Source organism: Ischnura elegans, chromosome 2 (assembly GCF_921293095.1).
Source record: "Ischnura elegans chromosome 2, ioIscEleg1.1, whole genome shotgun sequence".
Lineage (NCBI taxonomy): Eukaryota > Metazoa > Arthropoda > Insecta > Odonata > Coenagrionidae > Ischnura > Ischnura elegans.
The window spans coordinates 88,559,594-88,581,997 of NC_060247.1; the positions used below are offsets into that span (position 1 = coordinate 88,559,594).

The window sequence follows — 22,404 nt, forward strand, 5'->3', positions numbered from 1 at the left end:
TTGAGAGAATAGCGGCAAATCGATTTCTACTCATAACAGACGAAGGATACGGCGTTGATACAAATTTGTTGGTGGACCAATATTCCTTGAGTTTAGATTTTTTCACCAAGCACATATGAATAACAATCGAAAAAAATAAATAAAATTCGTGCATCTTCACTGGCTGCCATGAGTTCCATAGGCTATTTTTGCCTACCCTTTTTTCTCGCCTTATTTTTGCAATGACAGATGATGCGTACCTGTTGGTTTCCACTTTTATGTGTTTTGCCATGGATGGTGGAAAGAATAGCTCGAAACATTCAAATGGAGATGAAGTGGCATCAATTGACGCCGTTACACCACTTTCCTCTTCAAACACTGGGATAATAGGCAAATTGTCCTCATCCGACCAGCCAGTATCTGCGTTACATTGTATTCTTCGTAGCGCTTCAGCAGAAACACGTTGCCGCTTCCTCCCTTGTGGAACTGCCGATGAAGAACTCTCTTGTTGAGCTGGTTGGCTAGGTACATTACCAGATTTGTCAGAGCTACTATCACTGCTATCTACAGTATGTTTACAAAGAAAGATATCCAGTGTTAGAAATAAATAACAACAACAATAATACTAATAATATAATATGTGTATTACAAATTATAATTAGAGCACGAAAATAAAGTAGTTCCCTCACTTTAGTCGAAGGCCTTACCAGGTGGTGGAAATTCTGGATCTTCGGCAATTTCATCAATCTCTCCTTCAGAGCCAGAATCCAAGGTAGGCTCTTCTAAGGCCTCTAAAATATCATTTTCATCTAAATTATTTGCCACATTCCAATGAAAAAATATCCAATCTCAGCAAGAAATGTACACATACGTCGCACAACGTTGAACGCGGTCGCACGCAAGCTAAGAACTCACAGCCCCGTAGAGCGAAAACGGGTGAAAATTGTGGAGTCATTTCCTAATCCGAAAAAGTGCATTTAGAAGGCGCTAAATGACAGTACCGTCGATATAAGAAGGGCAGACAGCTAAATGAATAGGTTACATTGTTTGGGACCGAGAAAATCACACGGAATATTTTTTAAGTAATTTAATCCGACAGCCCGAGCTCTGCTCGGGTCCCTGGGTGGAAATGTGCAACCCGAGCCCTGCTCGGGCTTCTAAGTTGGAATGTTCAATCGTAGCCTACGTTATATACAACGTAGGCTACGGTTCAATAGAGCGAAAGCAGCAAAGAAGAGAATGAAATATATTTCGTGAGGCAGGTGCGGATCGTGGTAGACAGTGCATTATGGGCACTAGTTTTCTAATTTCTAAAGAAGCATCTTATATAATAATACGTCCATACATGTGAAAATGGTCATGTAGTGTGATCGTTCAATAGGACCATTTGCTTTTACTCATTATTATGTCTTTTTAATGCAAATGCTGATGGGATGACGGATTTAATTTTTGATTGCAATATCGATATCATTAATTAGGTTCTCTACATATTTTTTACGCATCAAGTTCAGGGACAAAATAAATTAATATAGTAATACTTAATAAATGCAGTGTAAAATCAATGAAATAACGCACTCCTGAATTGTGCGCGAGAGCTGTGGTGATAAAACTAACGCCATCTCAACCTGCTGCGAGAAGTTACAATCAGTTGCCAGACGTTGTCACCGCTAAGTTTGCACTTGTTGATCTCTCGAGTCAGGAATCACGATGAGTAAATTCAAGAACGCAGCGCCAGATAATGGTGTTCGTAGGCGCCATTCAGTTACCGGGAACCTACCAGCGCGGCGGCCAGAATCCTTGCCAAGCGGAGGAATTCCAGAAAATTTCATCGCAACTTGCTGATTAAATGATATTTAGGTTAAATGATATCAACAACTTCTCTGTTTGGTAAATTTAATAATGGTTAAATATGTAAATTTAGTGTCAATTAATGAACGTTCAGCGACCGTGCAGCATTGGAGTGAAATAATTCCTCAAGGCCAGACTCTTTAGGGGCTAGAATTGGGAATGGCTTTGGAAAAGGTATGGGTAAGAAAAGGCAAAGAATCGATTGGCATACGAACAAAAAAAGATTACGAACAAGGGTAAGTTTAGGTTAAGTTTCGTTTTGTCCTACTTTCTTGGAAACATAAAATTGATGCTTCGTTAACATTTTAGCGGGTACTCGTCATGTTAGATAAAAACTTTTGAGCTATGTCGCCGCGTCGATTTTTGGGTGATGCCAATGTTTCCCGACAGATTCTGGTCGCTTTCTCAAGGGAATCTGTTGGGGACAACCAAAAATTGACGCGGCCACACAGCCTAACAATTTTTATTTCACATAAAATGGATGATTTAGTTTTCATAAATAATATATTTTGTTACTGAAATTATTCATTGCATTCTCACTGTACTATATCACGCTTCAGTCTCACTGCTCCTCATCTAACGAACAGTCTGGTATTGTACTTCAATAAAAAACTACCTTTAAAACTGTTTTCACAACTGAATTGCTCCATATTAGGAATTTCAAACGCTCCATTACTAGACGAAAATCCAATAATTATGATTGTATGCCTAAGTAAAGCGCCAGATGTGCAGCCAATATCAACATCTGCTGAATATCTTTGATGAGCGTGCAGCGTTTCTCTTTGAAGAACACAAAATGCTGAAGGAAGGTGGAGTACTAAGTAAAAATGCCGCTTGTGGTCATTGACCTGAATAATGCATGCATCAGCGGGATCGGTGCTCTCGAGAGGTTAAGGAGAAACACTAAGTGACTTCGCGTAAGATGATGATAGGCTTATTCTACTTGCACAGTTTTTCTTGCGTTTTCGCACATTTTAAACACATTTTTCTTACAACAGCTGCTATTTTTTATTTGAAAGTTTTAAAGACAATCAGAATTGGATAAAATCCAGGAAAAAAAGCATGAAATATAATGCCAAGCCAAAAATATTTTTTGAGGAAAGAAAAGTTGAAACCAACTTAGGGAAAAAGTTATGTTATGAAAACTTTAAACTCATAATATTTTTTAATTCTATCACGTCTTTTCATTAGGTGGGTTCATCCTAAGCAGTGTGGTATACTAATGTAACTTCTCCCAGTCAAAGCAGTGTGGAGAGAGACAAGCTGCTGGAACACATTAATAATTAATTCAAACTTTATGCTTCACGACCCCTTATTATATATATATATATATATTTTTTACCCACATCTCGTGATCTAAAAAAAATATATATATATTAATAATTAAGATATAAATATAAACAAGATGGCTAAACAAGCTATATAAACAAGATGGATGGAAGAGATCGGTGATTGGTAAATAAATACGCGCATGAAGAGGAATATTAGGAAGAAATATTTTTTTCTTATTTTTTAAATTATCTTTTCAATACCGAACTCTTTATCAATAAATCTAAGTCCCAGACATTCCTCAGAGTGAATACATTTTCCGCGACCGGGATTTAAACCCAGAATCTCCAAATTACTGCACAGCGCTTTGACTCTAAAGCCACTGAAGCATCTTTTCCAACACGGAATTCGGCGGCCTAAGTAAATGAATTTTTCTCTGTAGAATATTCGAACATATTATGCTTGTACATGTGTGGATAAATCCGTGAAGGTATGCCGCCGGCTATAATCCGGTTATTTCCATGATCTAGTATAAATACAACGGAGCTGAGAATAACTAAATACAATAATAAAATCCAGATATTCAACCGGAATTTTGCGATATTAAAATTAAACTTACGTTTTTCCACGATTATAATTTTTTAAATTTATATTGAAAATTATAAATTATTTTATAATGGAGGAAAAATTCAAGTGCTTTTTCAAAAAATGCAATAAAAATATATCTCGTAGAAATCCACATGAACAGGACAAGCAAAAAAATAAAGATGCGTTGAGGGTGAGATGTTATTAGGCGGGGGGTAGGAAGGGGTGTAATCAGGTGGATCGACTCATCGAGGGGTGATTCCTCCCCCTCTCTTTGGTTATACTCGGGGGGAGGTCGGAGAAGGTTGTGGGGAAGGATAAACTATATTTGCTGCGGGGGGCAAAAGAGTTATCCGAGTTGCGGGGGCGACTGAGTTGGCAATTAAAGCTAAATGGGTTATCGGGCGGCAGGGGAAGGAACTGCGACTCCAGAAATCGCGGAGGAGAAACAAATGAAGCGGGAGGCAGCGAAAGAGCGAGCGGTCCTGACTGTTTCATCTCACGTTAAACCTTACATCTCTTATTTTAGTCTGCACTGCATTGAACGGTTTGCTTTGATAGACCTATTTTCACGAAAAAAATGAAATAAATAAGTACATTACAGCCCGATTCAATGATTATGGTAAAATTTTATCATTTTTCTACATGATTAAATAAGTAAGTGGGAGTTTAATTTTTTTATCCTGCTGTAAATGACTCAATTTTTAGTCAGAAATGTTTAAATGCAATACCAAACTTTAGTATTTTCTCATATTAACCCACCAATGTGGTAAAATGGTATGCTAAGAGAGAATAGCGATGCACAGTCAATAAAACGTGGGATGCATTAGCAAAAACTTAAAATCATAGCTCACGTTCACAAACAAGAAATAATTCACGCATTGAGAGGCATTGTAGCCGATTTTACTGATATAAAATTAAATTATTAACAGCCACAACGTAAACAACAATTGACGTTTTGCAAATGATCACTACGTCAATGCAATATCTTGCTAATTTGCATCTCGCAACCTTCTATTTCCCAACTTGTGAATTATTAAAAAACTACATCGTAACCAGGGATGACACGGGATGATTGTAGGAACGTATAAAAATGGCTCATATTTAAATAAGCAATAATTTGAACACATAGATGAAATGGAATTGTTTCCAATTAGCATACGACCAAATTTATGCTGTTAACGAGATAACCAGTTCGTCCTCGTGGAGGAAAATCCCGTATCTATAGCTCTACATTCAAAACTTTACGGTACCATACTCATCAAAACTTCTTCAGAGCCGGCAGCTTTGCCGTCGTTTTACTACAATTCCGGAAAAATCCAAGCTGGAGTGTATGCAATATAAATTTATAACAGGAATGTTACGAACTGATATGCTTTCAGTTTGGCAATCAAAGGAGGAGACATAACCTTCCACGTATAAACTGCAAGATACTCACCGTGCTGACAGTTACTGATCAAGAAGAGGAATGAAGAGATAATACACCACTTTCATAAGTACAGTGCATGCCCTAGGTATTAAAAAAATGAGCTACTCAAATCAAGTTTTCTTTTAAAAATATAGGATATATTTTTATCGAGTAATAACGAGAAGATCTTATATAAGAACATTTTTTTACTTCTTAAGTTTGCAATGCAATGAACGGTTTTCTTTATATCCCCATCAACATGAAAAATATTACAAGAAAAACGTAATAAATACATGCAATCCCATTTATTTGAATACGGTAAAAATTGATAGTTTTTTCACATGATTAAATAAGCAAGCAGGGTTTTAATTTTTTATTCTGTTACAATGACTCAGTTTTTAGTCAAAAGTATTTAAAGACAATATCTAACGCAAGTCTTTTCATTTTCAGACACGGCCCCACCAAAGATTGGCTCCTCAAGCTCCTCAGAGTGTGTAACAGTTGGAAAAAATGCGATTCCTAATCTTAGGCAATGTCGCGAGGTCGAAGGGCAAAAGGAAAACGGGAGGGTTCTTTTATCTCGTAAAACTTCAAAAACTACCTCGTAAGGGGTTTACCCCGAAGGAATGAGGAGGAGGGGCGGGAATTGAAGGTAGGAGAGGGGGCAGGGGCAGATTCAGCATCAAATTTTGGGGTAGGGGGTCACGACCCGGGCCTGGGGAGCATGGAATACCCCCTCTGGAGAGAGAGGAGCGTTCTCCCAAGTATAGATTTTTCAAATACTTACCCGTTTTTACTCAATTTGGAGCCTAAAATTTTGTTTTTATACCAAAAAAACAAATGGAATCGAACAATTAAGTATAGACAAATAAGAAGTTAAACAATGGAGGAGAATTAAGAAGCCAACTTGAAGTTTAAAATAATTAGAAATTATTAATGTTTCATGCCACAGAAAATGTGCACATAATTCATTTTAAAATATTTACAGTAATGATAATCACTTTAAAAGTATACGAAAATTATTGGGCCAATAATTATCAAAATTGTTTGATAAAATTTGGTGGGGTTCATGACCTCTGTTACCCCCTCCTCTAAATCCGCCAGTGAGAGAGACTGGAGGGGAGGGTGAACGATCGTTGGTTGAGGCGAGAGTGGCTATGCTGCGGGGATTAAGAAAGAGAAGGTATTTGCTAGTGTAACGGAAGAGGGGAAGTAGGGAGAAGGCGAGCCGAAGCAGATGCCGCCGAGGCGAATTAAAGGAGTTAATAGCCACTCTACGTGAACAACCTAAGGGAATCACAGTATTTCCACGTCTCCCGATGTGGAGTAGTGATGAGCGATATATCGCTAACTGTGAATCACCGTTACTGAAAAGTAGCAGTCACTGTCAGGGATTTAATGCACGAAATCTGAATGGATCACTGGATTCGGTGAAGATAGCACAGGCTGCTACCAAGTGATAAGCGATATTCGCTACCTGTGTTAGAAGAGAAGTAGCCAATCACTGCCGGTGACTAAATCACTAAATACTCGAGATCACTGTGACTGTGAATACGGTGAAGATAGCTTCGGCTGCTACCACTGATACCAACAGTAAAAAAGGATGTCTTATTCATCTTTTATGATGGATAAGATATTCTTTACGAAATTTACAGCTATCGGTTTGAATCATGATGGTTTAAATATAAAATATGTTAAAAAAATGCCGACGGGATTTTGATGATTGCCAGTTATCAGTTACTACTTTACCATATCAAATATACTTAATTATCGTAATGTAAACTCTGAATCAGATCTATTCCCTCAAAAAAATATTTTGCCTAATTTTCCAATTCTCAATAAGTTCATTCGTTAATTTTGCGGAGAGCACATTCATTGGAAGTGGACAAAGTAGCAGGAATAGCAGCGCCACAAATCCCCACTAACTTTTAAGAGTGATTCTCCTCAGTGATCGCTAACACAGTTGAGAATCTCCGTTACTGATGAGTAGCAATCACAGGTAACAAAGTGACTGGAAAATCACAGTTCCGCTCATCACTAGTGTGGAGTTAGCTCCGACGCGATAGAATTAAATAAAATTTAAAAAGTAATGTAATGTTTAGTTCTTTCCCGTCAATCACTAGAAGTAGAGATTTCTCGGATTCTGTATCAGGTCATGCCCTCCATGACTTCTTCCAAGGTTTTTTCCAGAAAACCAGAATCACTTACTCCTGGAATTAAGTATTGATTATTAATTATCCGCTGTCTGAAGGTGATGGCTACCTTATTGATTTTATGATGATTCAATAGTAGTAGGTGACGATTAACTTTATTACGAATAAGTGTAGGAGAGTACGTAAGAGATACGTAAGTAAGGGTTGGCACGCAAGCTTCATTCTCCAAGTAATAAAGAGTTTTTTTTTTACCTTTAGGTGCATTTCAAAATGTTTTTGGAAAAGAGTTTGATTTTTATCTTTTTTATTTTCTAATTTTTAATGGTGAATCGAGTAACATTACAGTGAAGTGGTAGTGAAACTAACGGCATCTATTGAGAAAAATTAGAATTATTTTTATATCGAACTTCATTAATTAGAGCACAATGGAACGAGATTTCAAATGTCTGAGTATTGAATTGCCATCGTAAACAAGCGTGTATGGAGTAGAGCTTGGGCTTAAGTGTGCACGTTTTGGTGATCAAGTTGAAGGTTTAATCACACAAGAGCACAAATACAAGAGCATATGGAAACTAAACTAAAATTACTGTAATCGGAGGTCAGTTTTTGAATCTAGCAACAATATAAATATCAAAAGTGGACTGCGGAGGGGATTTTTTCTGGTGCAATGAAGGTGGTTAACAGAGGTTTTAGTGTTGGGCCGAGGAAAACATAGCGGGAAGAAGGATGGGTGGGTGGCTCAGTGTTTGCTTGTACGTGTTGGGGATCAAATGAGAAGTGTTATTATATAGGAGCACGAATGTAATTACATAATACTGGACCCTTATCGGATGAGGGCACTACGTTTGTACAGCAGGTTCCCCGAGCTTCAAGACCTTTTAGGAGTCTCCGTAGCTCCTGACCCTACATCCAACCTCAGATTGACCTTTAACCAGTGACGTACAATTCTCGTTACACTACTTGTGACGTGCGGTCTAGGAGACTGCAATGAAACAAAAATTCATAAAACGTTGCAAAGTAATTTTTATTCAATTTTTCTTTGACTTTTCAACTATTATAAAACTTATATTTAATGTTATGAATTCCCAATACACACCAACTTTTTCAGTAAAAATTGTTAACTGAAACATGCATAAAAACTCGTATAAAAACAATTGAGTTATTATTATCGCACTTCTTTAAATTAAGTCCTTAATTATCCACGTTGTGCAACTAAAATAATTCCTTACAAATTATTAATAATAATTACTATTTTTGAAAAATCACTAGAAATTGTTTTTCACAACTTTTTGAATTATTTCCGCCAGCATTACGTCTATTGGATTTCGAATTTAGTGACGTGAGGTCTCACAGACCGCTACTAAAATTCAGTAGCAAATTTTCGGAAATGAGTAGTAAGAACGTTAAATTTTAAGAGTGATATGTCCTTAATATACAAAATTTTGACGCTCACGAGGATTATAGATATTTTGAAATGGCAATTTTGAAAATATTCATAATTTTAAAAACGCAGCGGTTTCTCAGACCGCACGTCAACGGGTAAGGGTTAAATGCATACAAAAGAGTTCAAGATAGTTGCACATCCAGAACAGCCTTGAAACCCCCAGTTTCAATAGCGTTGTGGACAAAATGGACTAAGCTGACTAATGAATTACACCCCGATTAAAACAAATTTCTGACACCACACCTTCATTTTGAACATTGAATTCAATTAAGTAGTTAAGTATTGATTTCCAATCATAATAAACAACATGTAAACAAACGCCACCTTCTAAGTCAACCATTTTGTCCAATCAGGGACAACGTGAACTGTGTTTTTAGCATTTTGATCTTGGTTGCTTTGGCAGAATCCGAAAACCGATTCTTCTTGAATTTACTCTGACGCCGAGAGAGGGAACACTGCGGAGAATTTTGCTGGTAAGATTGGGTGGTGAGGAGGGAATTGGGGATGAGCCGAAGAGGCCGTTGCGGTAAGGAGGAGGTCTAAGTGCCGGTGTCGTTGCTTGTACGTGTCGAGGATCCAGTGTGAGGTGGGATTATGCCGGAGCACGAATGTAAATGATACTGGACCTTCCTCGGAAGAGGGCGCTATATGTGAGGGGTTTCTCCCCAACCTACCCAAATTCCCTTTCTACACGTTTTGGTGCCTCCAAGGTTCTACCGCATACTCTCGACATCTGAGTCAATATAAACAATGGCGTTCAAGGAAGTCATGCTAAGCAGAACCACAGGCCAGCAATAAAATCCTCAGCTTAAATACCAGCATAGGAAATAGAAAAAGTTTATAAATTTATCAATAGTAGTGCATACAAAGTTATTAAATTTCTCCTACTGCTCTTTGAGCATTGTTAATTTTAATGTCGATAATAGTTTTAATCGGAAGAAACAACGTGAAAATAAGCATTATCTCCAAACTTAGGCGATAGGATCCATCATGGATCTGGGATTTTCCCATTTCGACATTGGTCGCTAGCTGTTAATTACATCAACTAAAAGGGTGAAAGTGAGTACAATAGGTGGAGGTCTTTGCTTGAATAATGGTGGTGGTAAAGGAAAGGGCAGGTATGAATCAAAAAGGCGTTGCGGTTACACGGTAGCGTTATGGACTTACTTGCACGTGTCGGTGATTAAGTTTAAGGTATTTCTCCGGTGCACGAATATAAATGATTCTAAGATGTTCTTCGAGAGCGGACGACGCATAAGAGCAGCTGCTCCGGGTAAATATGGAATTGATCATGCTCTTTATGTGTATTACTGCTTTGCAATGTCTTCCGGTTTTCTTCGAGGTATTTTCAATTCTTCCTCCACCTGTAGGTGTGCTTAAACTTCCCTTAGCCACTGCCGGCCATATGTTTCACGTTATTTGCTAAAACAAGATTTATTCAGAGGGTGGAGAGGGAATAAGGTTTTGTGTATTATTCAATGAACTACTGTGGAAAAGTGTCATCAAGTAGCTTGGTCTGCTGAGTTACCTTAAATGACGGCAAAAGTTAGTTAAGAAACTTCGTAACATTGAAGAGGTTAAGTGCTAAGTCACGAGTTTGTAGTTGGAAAAATAGTTGTTCATGAATAAATAATAAGTAAATATCCAGAAAATTCTTAAAAAGTGATGATGGATGGAATCCAATCGAAACCCAATTTTTCACGAAAGTAGACGAGTGTCATTATTGAAAGGCAGGACACTTTAAGCAAAACGAATAAATGATGAAGGATGTTCAATCACTCTAGATGGAAGCATTTAACCGGGCCAAATTGTTCAAGAGGCCAAATCGTTGAATTTTTAAAAAGCCGCCCTGTTTGGACGCAAAACATCGTCTCATGTCCTTTGGCTGATGAGAGCGGGAGGAAGGGTGGAAAAAAACGACGATAGCACCCTCTCTCCCCCTCAAGTCGTCCCTAGGGGGATATTTTCCGCAGTTTTAAACCCTGTCATGTAAAATTTAAATGAAACACGCTTTCGGGAGAGAGACAATACCGAATTTAGCTTAATCCGTAAACGGCCCGACGGGATGAGTAATCCTTCGGACGGATACAAACTTTGTCGTCTCTCAAACGAACAAGGGAAAGAGTGCGTCCCCTCTGGCGACGGGAAAGATGTTGGGAACTAAAAAAAAAAGAAACCGCCGATAGTAATGGGCGAGGTGGTTATTGTTTTCTGGGCGTAAATTGTGGGGTACAGCAGAGAAGGGGTGTTTTGTATCGGAACAGCGCCGAGTTACAGAAGAAGGAGGATTTGTGAAGGAGCGATACGCGGAGGGATCAAAGGAAAAAAAATAATGTCTCGAAAAATCCGTAAAAAATATATCTCGCTCTCCAGAGTGGCATTCATTCCTTGACTACCAGAAAAGTGGCGTCATCTGAGCAAGTTCCCCATCGAGAGATCCAACCTGCTGGACGTCCGTTCAATTTATTTTATTGCGCCTTTGATAAAACTTTCCCCGATTGGCTGATAAAATGAAAGAGAATAAGTCCGCCGAAACTTACACCGATTGAAAGAATAGGTAAAAAAGAGACTGGTAACAAATGTTTCAGAATCTTTCCCTGCAACTTGACGTACAACTACGTCTCTTATGAAGTAGTATACTCATGAATAACATTCCATAAGAGTTCCAAAATAATGGAGAGTGATAGTGAACTTGTCAATTCATTTATCTATGTATTCATTTAAGGAGTGAACACCGAAAGAAAAGGTCTAAATTGTAATGCCTAATTGAAATTAGGTGATAAACGAGAAATTGTGCAAATGTTTTAACTCATCTAAAAAGATCGTTCAAGCCATAAAGTGAAGTACATAACATAATGTTTTACGTGATAAATAAATTAAAACTATAAAATTGCAATGGAAAAAAATTCTACCCGCACGTGAAATCGTGCTCAGGAATTCTGGGTTTCTGGGACACTAGTAGACCACTGGGCAGGTATAGCGCTTCGCCCAAGATTCAGGTGTTTTGGGTATTACTCGGTTGGCTTGAAATACATTTAAAAAAGAAAAAAACAATCCTATCGATAACTATACGCTATAGCGGCTACTGGGTTAGCTAAACGCGAGCCGGGTCACGATGACTGAGTTGGGAGCACGTATCAAATATGAGAAAAGGTGGTTGTGTAGTAGCAAAGAGCTGAAGACAACATTGATATACCCAAATTCAGTGTTATCATGGTAAATGGAAGAATATAGCTAATTAAATCTCAGCTAATTGATTTTATTACTGTACATATGCATGTTATTTCTTTGTTAAGTGTTAACTTCTAATCAATTTTTGAGCGTATTAGCTATGAATAAAAGAAATTATTTGCTACAAATCATAGCTCCTCGATAGTGTGGTGGAGAAATAAAAGGAATAACCCGATTCAAGGGACCTCATCAAGATAAAAACCTGAAAAATTCAAAATTACGCATAAAACGCAACACTTTTTGAATTTTACGTATACTTCTGGTGGTATCAATGCATTTACTTTTGAGTTATCTTAAGACCTTCTTAATATATTCTGTCTTATCTTAAAAATGCTGTTTCAATACATTCTACATTACATTCCGTTGAAAATATTTTTGTAAAAATACGTGTTTCTCATTATTCAATAATATGTTAAAATTCCATCAGATAATGCCTGCAACAGCTGTCTATAAAACAGTTTAGCGTTGTGGTGTCAGAGGACGAAGTCGATAGATGTGAGAATGAGCGAAGATCGATTTTGGAAAGTGGAAAGGACTGAGTGTTGATTGAATGATTTGGGTGAGGTGCCGCCAGCCCTCGCATTAATACCGTCGGGGCCATGTCGGGTATGGGGACGAACGATTGCAAGTGAATGGGAATGGATTGATTCTAGGAGTTACCGATTCCTCAAATTTACCTTATTTTCAACTCAAAAAGGAACAGCTAAGAAAAAATGCATGAGTTACCAATTCAGCCGAATCTAAAAATATACCTCATTTCCAGCTCTGAATGGGAACGATAAAGAATTAAAAATCACTTCCAGAACGAATAACTTTCTGTAAACGTTTATTCCTTCCTAGCCTAGTGTTGACTCTGAGTAAATGTCAAACTTAAAGGCTCACCATATAATATAGGTATGTTCGCATATTATCCCCATTTACAATAGATCTGAGCTTGGTAGTGAGTGGAAATGGATCGACCATAAGAGGTGCAGATTCCACCGATTCTAAAAATACACCTCATTTTTAACTCAAAAAGGAACGACAAAGAATCGCAAATCGGTTCCCGAATCTTTCTGCAAACGCTTTCCCCATGGTAACCCAATGTTGCCTATAAGTAAATGTCAAATTTGAATACCAACCATTTAAAAAAAGTGCGCATTGTCAGCTCCATTTGTGATAGATCTGATCTTAATTAATCTGAGTTGTAAAATCAAATGGGGAAATTTGCGGCTTATAATTACAATTGAGTTTAAAACGTGTACATTTTTCAAAATGATTTATCTTCAAATTTGTTCATAATACAACACAATTGTTACTATGCACTTAATTTAATGCTGACTGATCCAGATTTGACAGCTCAGTGCCATTGCCTTGAAAATGGCACTGAGCTGCCAATACTGAGGCCGGTCATCATAAAATAACTGTGGAGGTTTATTTTTAATTACGAAGATAAACTATGAGGAGGATTTTGAGTATCTTCTGATGCCATTATTATATTATTAATATTAAAATCTTTTCAGTAACAGCACTGGGTTAGACTTGGTTTATAAAGGGCCAAACGGATGGGATGGAGTTCAATACCTCGACCATAAGGATCAGTAAAGGGTCACCGCTAGCCATTAAAATGCCCAATTTTAGACCTCAATAGTTGATTTCAATGCATGGGATATCACGGAATTTAAAGCTATTTTTCTCAGCTCGTTTTATTTGGATAAGATTTTGACTTGGACTTTCTTTAAAAATAAAATCTTGGCCATTTTTCGGTTTAAAGTAAAAGGGATTCATCTACATCTACATGATACCCCGCAAGCCGCCTAAAAGGTGTGTGGCAGGGGGTGTTAGGACACCAGCCGTTTACACATAAAAATGAAGTGCTATAAGGAAGTTGGGACTAGCGTTTATTAAAGTCCTTTATGGTTCAGAGGAAAAACTAAATCCCATATCTATCCGTCAGGCAAAACATCTCTCTTAATTTATCGCTTCTATCGGACTCGGAAATATAGTGTGGCTCTAATATTATGTTCTCCGTGTCGCTCCGTGTCGTCTCAATTTTTCAAGCAATCTAAGCCTAGAGCGCAGCCTCCGAGTCTCCAGCGGCTCCCAGCCTAATTCGCTCAACGCTGTCTGTACGCCCATAGCAATTTTTGAATAAACGCGCAGTCTTCCTTTGTATTTTATTCAGTTCGCGGATTAAGTCCTTCTACACCGGATCCTATACACTCGCTGCATATTCAAGGTACGGTCGGACGAGTGCGAAATAGCACCTTTCTTTTACTTTCACATCCGAATTCGGCCATGATTGGAAGTTAGGCAGTATAAGCCATGAATCGATGAATGAAGGAGTGGAAGAATCGAAAATATTCACCCGTAGTTTTCTGATGAGGGTCATGGGGGAGTATCGAGTGGGAGGGGTTTCCAGGAAACTGGAGAAGTTCGCCGGAGGAAAGAATGCAATTAGAAAGATTTGGGAGGCGGCGTTTCAGATTGACGAGGTGGGCGGAGGAATCCGATGTGATGATGGCGACTTCGCAGTTCACTGGGTGCAATTAATGAATGCTCACGCGTGATAGCTTTATTTCCCCCTCCTCGGAGAGAAATTACTCGGATCTTTAGCCTACTTAATCAAAATCTAATCACGTCGTCTCTCTTGCTCTCCTTCCACCTCTATGAGAAATAGGTGAAATATAACATTGATGCTAACGAGAATCACCACCTCAAAGAAAGGCTAATCCAATAATGGAATCGAATAATATGATTTAAAAGATTATAATTAAATAGGTAAAGGTTAAAAAAGCATGCTATATAAAGGCAAAAAAAGAAAATTACACCGTTAAGTTTGAAGAATTCTATTGCTTAATGGTTTTTTCCTCTTATTGAGAAGGAACGCCTATTATGATGTAAAAACTATATATTTAAATATTTAGAAGACAATATTTCTTTTGTAAATATTTGACACGGTCACATATTTCTTTCCGTATCTCGAGGTATGCCGGTTAATGGCTTTATTTTTTCCTAAGGATTTTTTTTTTATTCTCAAACCACCGGATACAGCTCGTATTGGCCATTTTATACCGGGGTGTTCAACAAATGTAACAATTAAACGTACACAAACGACATTGCCCTGGATCGGGGAAACCTACCCAGGCGGGACTCGAACCCGCGACCTCTTGTTTGGCAGGCGAGAACGTTACCCCGCCGCCACCGTTTTGCAGCACGTAAACAGTAAATCATCGCCGCCAATTGCGGACAACGCAGTTACAGTATTTAAGGCACTTGAATCAACTAATGTCTTTAGAAGTATTGGTATATAGTGTTGTATACCAATGCTGAGAGCTACAGAAGTCAACAAGAAGATTGCAGGTACACATTAGTAAAGTAGATTTTGCAAAGAAGACTGAAAAATCACGTTGCAGAGAATGAATTCTATAACCTAATATTGACACCATATATTTGATAGGTAGAAGTTTTTAGCATAAATGCAACCACTGTTCTTTGTCTAGAGTTGGCCTTGTGACAGTATTTTCTATCACTCACTCAAATGCAGTGTTTTTACTCAAAGTTCGTTTTAGTGGGTGAAAGGATGGCTTACCTACTCCACACTAAAACTGGAGGGCGAAATAAATTTTTTTGTTGGGGGACAAATTCCTTCTCCGATTTCATACGCGATACCCTATAATAGTAATTCCTTAACTAATTCCAACGAATAATAATTACACCACTCTCGTCGTGTCTTACATATCCTCCACATTCCACGTGACAAATCGAAAAAAAATCCTTGCAATGTTCATCGCGTTCATGGAGGACTGCCGCCTAAAAAAAATGCTTTCCAACAATTCAATTGCCTCACAGGTCAAAAAATGGACTGGGAATATATACAGGTGCCATTAAATTGATTTAAAAAATGCTAAATTTTCCTAAAGCATAATATATACTACCCAATGAAATCATTCTATGCAGCAAATTTGTAGGTTTCTATATATACCGGTGAATTTGGAAAAAAAGTTGTTCAAATATACTAAAATAATTAAATCCATTATGTGATGCAGATATCGGCAAAATTAAATTGTTTAATTTTAATAATCTACCTCATCATATTTTGATGTAATAACATTCATATTATTAAAAAATGATGATAATATATCTTTTTATCCGATGAGACTGACTATAGTATAAAATTATTATATTTATTAGTTATAAAATTATCCTATCAAGCTCTATCACCGCCGCTTTTTAGACCAATGAAACAAGGCCACCTTAAAGGCCTGGTTACACGATGCATTGATACGTACACGTTAATTTCTGATTTCATGAATGATTTTGGGGGACCGGAACAGAATATGTACGAATGCATGAAACAGATTTTATTTTCTGTTCTGCTTTTATTTTTGCGTTCGTACATTTAGAAATTAACGCGTACATGTTAATATATCATGTAACCAGGACTTAGAGCGTAAATCTTACTAATTTTAAGTATGAGCCATATAAAAGACACCGTCTCCGAGGCTTCGTAGAGTAAAAAGCATTACTCGAAAGAACACTACAGTTCCGCTTATTCTTGAACGGAATCCGCCTTTACAGCGAGGATTGTGAGTCGGAATAGAAATGAACCAATATCCTTCGCCCGGTTGATATTCCCGAGGGATTGGGGCACGATTTCAAATCGCCGCCACTGAATATTGAATTGAAGGCAAACGGAATACGAGGTGAGTTCCCTAAATGCCGCGAGAGGCGCCACCGACGGTTTCGTCGGGATCATGATTTCGCGCGGCAACGATTAAATGAATGGGATTACCATATGCGCCTTATAAATGTTCGATAAAACGTTCTCAACTGTGGCATATTATTCGAAATTTAGATATTAAAAGTGTGAAAGCTATAATTTTCCTTTAAATAGTTTGTCTTCATCTTTTTTACTGCATTAAAATGATACCCACGAATAAAATAACCATTACTCACAAGAGAAAAACAAAGTTATGCTTTGGAGAGAAAAAAATTTTCCTTCAGTTTCATAGCCTAATTGTAAAATTTATGCTAATATATGAGGACATGTAATTAAAAATACATGCCGATTGTAACTTTTGGATGTCTTGGGAGGTGGTACCTTACAGATTTTTCTGGATTTTCTCCGAACCACAGACCAGAGTCAAGTTAGAATTTCCTATAACTTTAGAGATTATTCATACTACTGGTTACCTTCATAGGATTCAAACAGCTGGATGAATAGATATCCCGCTCACGGAATAGGAAACAACAACGCCAGTGATAATGGTGCATATGGTCATACAAACATGAAATCGACAAAGCGATTGGTCATGACGAAAATTACACTAATTCAATAAATGTTTTCCATACGTAAGAAACTCTTTTATCGCTGGCAGGCCAACTGTGGTTCACACCTACTCCAAACACTACTATTGTGAAGTTTTCTACTGATGCAGTGCAGTTTGAAATTCCCTGAGAAAAATAATCATCTAGACAAGAGAGTGAGTGAAGAGTTCTCGGAATCGCCACTGGGTCAGGAACTCCATATCTGCCGACGTTTCGATGTCGCGGGTTCGAGCCCCGCCTGGGTTGGTTGCCCTTATCCAGGACATGGTTGTTTGTGCTTTTGTACATTTTATCTTATTGATAATCTCGATGTAAAAGGCAAATTTAAGCTGCTTTCGATAGCATGGGAATAAATAAATATATATGTAGGATTAATGATGATTAAATCCCAAGTCAAAACTGGATCACATGTAATAAAACCTAGTGCTACCAATAAAAGTGGGTTTATTATATTATTTTGACGCATGAATTAGATTTTATATATCTCTCCCTTTTAAATCATAGTATCCTCATCAATATGTATGTATACATCCACTATATATTCAATAAGACCTCAAAATTATCCAGCCTAGGCAATGGCGCTGTGTGGACTTCAAGACTTTTTGTTGTACTAAAAAGTAATGATTCACCGAATATGAGGGGTCACACAGGACAAATTTCTATATTCTTCTACTCCATTAAGTGGAAGCTCTCATGTCTAGAAAGATTTTCTGCTATCCAGGCGAATGGACTGAGTGAAGAGTTCTCGGGATCGCCACCGGGTCAGGAACTCCATATCTGCCGACGTTTCGATGTCCGACTCGGTCATCATCCTCAGGGCTGTGAATGATTTTCAGCCCTGAGGATGATGCGACCTGATGTTAGGCAGGCGAGGACTTATCCCGCCGCCACGGAAGGGGGAGGCTTTTGACGGGAGAGAGTGATCTTCGAGTTTAAGCATCCAAGTAAGAGATATTGACTCAAGAAATGGTCCAATGATAAGTTTCCACATATCGCATTGCGTTGTCACGACACAAACAGATTAGATTATTCAAGCACATATTCTATGAATTCCACATCCGTGTAAAAATATCGTACAAAATTGCCTTTCTTCTTTTCGTGAATCTGCCGCACACCCCTGTGGTTGGTTTCAGGTTGGTAATCAGATGAAAACCAATTCATCCTCCGTCTCCCACCACTTTCTCTCATGTTTTCAAGCCACCCTACGTTCACGCAGAAGGCTTCGCATCAATTTCGCAGAGCGCCGGAGTGCAGCCTATTTCACGGTACAGCACCTTAACGCGCTCATACCTCAACCACTCCTTCCTTTCCCTCTGATTCGTTCAATCCATCCCCCCCTCACCCACCTCTGATTCATCATTCTCCTCCTTCATCAGTCAGCCGCACTTCCCAAATCGCATCGGGTCACATTACGTCGTTGTTCTCACCCAAGAGAGACCCTCAACTCTCGAGCCGTATAGCCTAACTGCAGATATGAAGCGACGGAATTTATCTTCGACAGCATGCCGCTTCTTCCAGCTTTATCACTTCGTTGAATGAATGAACGTGACTTTGTCCTCATGATTCAACAGAGTAACACTCGATCATTTTCACGGAATCAGCGATATGCTATGTAGTCTAATGGCATAAATGATTTTTTGTGGCATTTTTTTTATCCATTTGAAAAAATGCGAATTTTTATCCATTTTCTGTAAATTTTTTCTTTAGTATGTATACTTAGAACCAATTTAAATTCACCTTTACCTACTTACCTTTCTTACTATGTGCTCAGAATATTGTGGAAAACGATTTCGTAATATCAGCTCCGATTCAAAGACAAATAAGGCATTCCCTAGTAGTGAGCGAGTTCTAACTGTTAGTTAACTTCTAGAAATATGAGGGAGCGTTCAAGTATGACGTAACCTCATTATAAACCTTTTTTGACCTCTACTACCCTTGTATGCAAAAAAGTATTTGCTGAACCCCACAAGTAAGCGAATCCGTTACCTCCTCCAAATGGAGTGTTTACACAATACTTGAACCTTCTCTAATGGTAAAGAATTAACTTCGATGATAGTAAATATGATTCTACCAGTCGTGTGAGAGAGATGCCAAAATTATGGTAACAGAAAGGAAAGAAGCGAGTATTTATCAGGAGAGTGAAATAATGCAATAAAAAGAGAGAAAAATATGTGCCATTAACGACGATTTAGTTCAAGGGTAAGTAGCAGAGATCATTACCAGCTCATAATAATATACGGAGAGATGGTGGTTTTCGTTAAAAAGGGATCTCAAGGGAAAGCGTAAACAAGGAGGATATGGGGAAAATCCTGGAGGATTAACTTAATTTAATGCGATGATATAAATGCGCATTTAATGGCTCGCAAAAGGGGAGAAGAAACTGAACACGTGATAACAAGAACCCTCAACTGCAGATCAACTGAAGTTGACACCAACATTAAAACCATGTGACTTACGAATAAGGAGTTCTTGACATATAAATGAAAAAAAGACAATATTAAAACGTAAAACGCAGTTTTTAAACCAATAGAATACTGATACTTCTTACTGTAACCGTCTTATTGAAATCTAATACTTCTTCCATTGGAGCCCTAGATTTAATTCAACCAAAATATTTCCTGGGAAAAATAAACTCTTCCCTACACTTATAGATAAGTGGTGTCGGGGTAAATACGTACGTAAAAATACGCACGTATTTACCCCGTAAAAATTCGTAAAAATATCTCGTGGTGGCGGATTCGAGTTCCTGCTGCGTGCTATTTCACCACATACGAATCATTGTTGTAATATGACATTTTTGTAGCTATAAGATTTAATTTTTACAGCAAAAAGAAATCAAGTATATATGAATCTCACAATTGGTTATGTCATTACGATACAGAGGTAAAATAGTTCTAAAGAAAATGTCAAAATCGTTAATTTAATAGAAAGTGCGCTGCAATGTAACCTAAAATGGAAAAGTTTGCTATAAAATCCAAAACATTTGCACTATTGCTATTGCTATAAAAATAATGGAAAAATTTTGCATGAAATATTATTCCGCGATCGAGACTCGAACGCGGGACCACAACACAGACAAATGGTACCGTAGCCTGTGGTCAATCGATGACAGTAATGAGAATTTATTGGAGGGAAATTTATTAAAGCTGAAATTATGTACACATACCTTTTTTGTCAAAAATATTGGTTTCAAAACTCCGTGTGAGGGGCGATTCGTGGTCAGCATCCGATGGACCGCAAGTCAACCAAGTTCGTTCGAATTCTGAGAACTGAATTTCGGACACTCCATATGTGAAATCTTAAGGTAGTGATGGGGAAAAGTAAGACTTACCATCAGGAATCACCCTCTTAGTGCTGCGTGCCGGTCTCTCCGGAGCAGGTCCTATCACATGTCGGCTGTCGATGTCTTCTCCAGCACCGCTACACACGCATTACCCTCTCACAATTCCCTTGCTGTTCCTTCACTTTTGATTTTATTCACTTGGCCACACTCACTCGCAGGTTCGACGGTTCCAAGAGTGACTGTGGGTGGCGTCAAAGATGTACCACTGCAATCACCCGAATTCGAGCCCAGTAAGTCACCCTGGTGGCGCACATGGGACAACACTCCCAAAATTCCGTCCGCGCCCACTTCACACTCTTGCAGAATTCGATGGGAAAAACACGAGCACACCCAATAAGTACTAATACTACTACTACTACCAATCGATGTTTGTTGGTCCTCTTCGCTTCACTCCCACACACGTAAACAACCACTTCCCCGAGGTCCTCCTCCTCCCCTTCTCCTCACTCAGAGTGGAGCGAGTTCGGCAAATAAACACTCGGAAAGGTCGCTTCCTTCCCCAGAATAACGCGCCCTCGCAGGAATAATATAAGAACCCTGTGAACCGCGAATTGAACTATATTCGCTAGTCCAATAATTAAATTCACTCGCGCACTTGTCTAAATGACTAGTTTACATTGTCCTTCATGATTTTCGGAGTGAGTTGTTTGATTTTTAGTTTTGCTTCAAGCACAATAGGGGAGGACAAAAGCCCCTTAGAGGGTAGAAAGTTTATGGATGGTGGAGATCATAAATAGTACAGGAATTGGTGTTATAGTGAAGACAGTTGCGGCAGTACTATAGTGGTAAAAAAGCTTGGGATGCAGAATTTGCAACGTAACCCATTTTAAAACTAAGATTGGTCAAAAGCGTGGTAGTGTCAGTGGGGGCGGTTTGAAAATTAGCGATTTTTTCAAATAAAAAGCTAATTAGGTAAATTTTGCTCTGGCAGAACTATCCCGCAGCACAGGAAACTTTGATTGAGGAAGATATCGAGTTTCAGAAATTAAAACGTGAACAATCTCTTCTTTTTTACGGTGAGGTACGACCTACATGCAGAATTATTTGCAGAACTACTCACTGTGCGTCGCGAGCGCTTTTGAAACTGGTAAGATAGTCTTTACCCACGAGTTTGCGTCACCGGTGAACAACACCAAAGAAGCCTCAGCCCGCTCAAGAAATCCAAGGAAGTCCGATTGGGGAACCGGTGAATTGCGTAAGAGAGGCAACCGCCACTCCCTCACCGTCTCAGGTCAAATAAACATCGCCCTTTGGCCCGAGCCATCCATGTCGACCTACGCCTCGCAGCCCTCGACCGCACTCAAGGACTCCTCAGTATGGACTGGCGATTTTATCGGGGCGGTGGCTCACTTCAGGCCCCTGTGGTTTCTACGATGTCCCGCCCAGAGTAGAATGTTAACTAAGAAGGCGATGAAGAAATTCGTGGCTCAGTTAAACAATGAAGCCTAATGCATATTTCCCGGTCTTACGTGCATGAATATCTCGACTGCCGCCCACTTATTTTTTCGCGAGGCTCTTATTTCGGAGTGAAGGGGGACACCCTCTTCCGGGGGATTGACCGCACCATTTCCAGGTCATCCACATCTGCTCGCTGCCATCCACCGCGGTGGTCCACCTTCTCTTGTTTTCTTTAAGCCTTCCTCCTTGCTGAGAATGGAGCCCGGACTCTGTTGCTCAATGGAACGAAGAGGTCCACGGATGCAACTCCTTCATCTATGGTGATATAATGAGTAGAGAGAAAAAATTATAAATTATATTGTAACAGGAAAGATAACAATAATGATGATGAGTATAAAAATATAGGAGGAGAAAAACGAAGCGAAAGGGATTCTAC

The 22,404-nt window shown here is 38.6% G+C and overlaps 1 long non-coding RNA gene across 1 annotated transcript in view; it reads right to left on the minus strand.

The window, feature by feature from the left end:
• Positions 1–20,573: 20,573 nt before the first annotated feature.
• The window catches only part of LOC124154136, a 628,788-nt gene continuing 626,957 nt past the window's right edge, over positions 20,574–22,404 (minus strand). The window contains exon 5 of the long non-coding RNA XR_006863842.1: positions 20,574–22,283. This is a non-coding gene — a long non-coding RNA (uncharacterized LOC124154136). The remainder of the gene's footprint in view (positions 22,284–22,404) is intronic.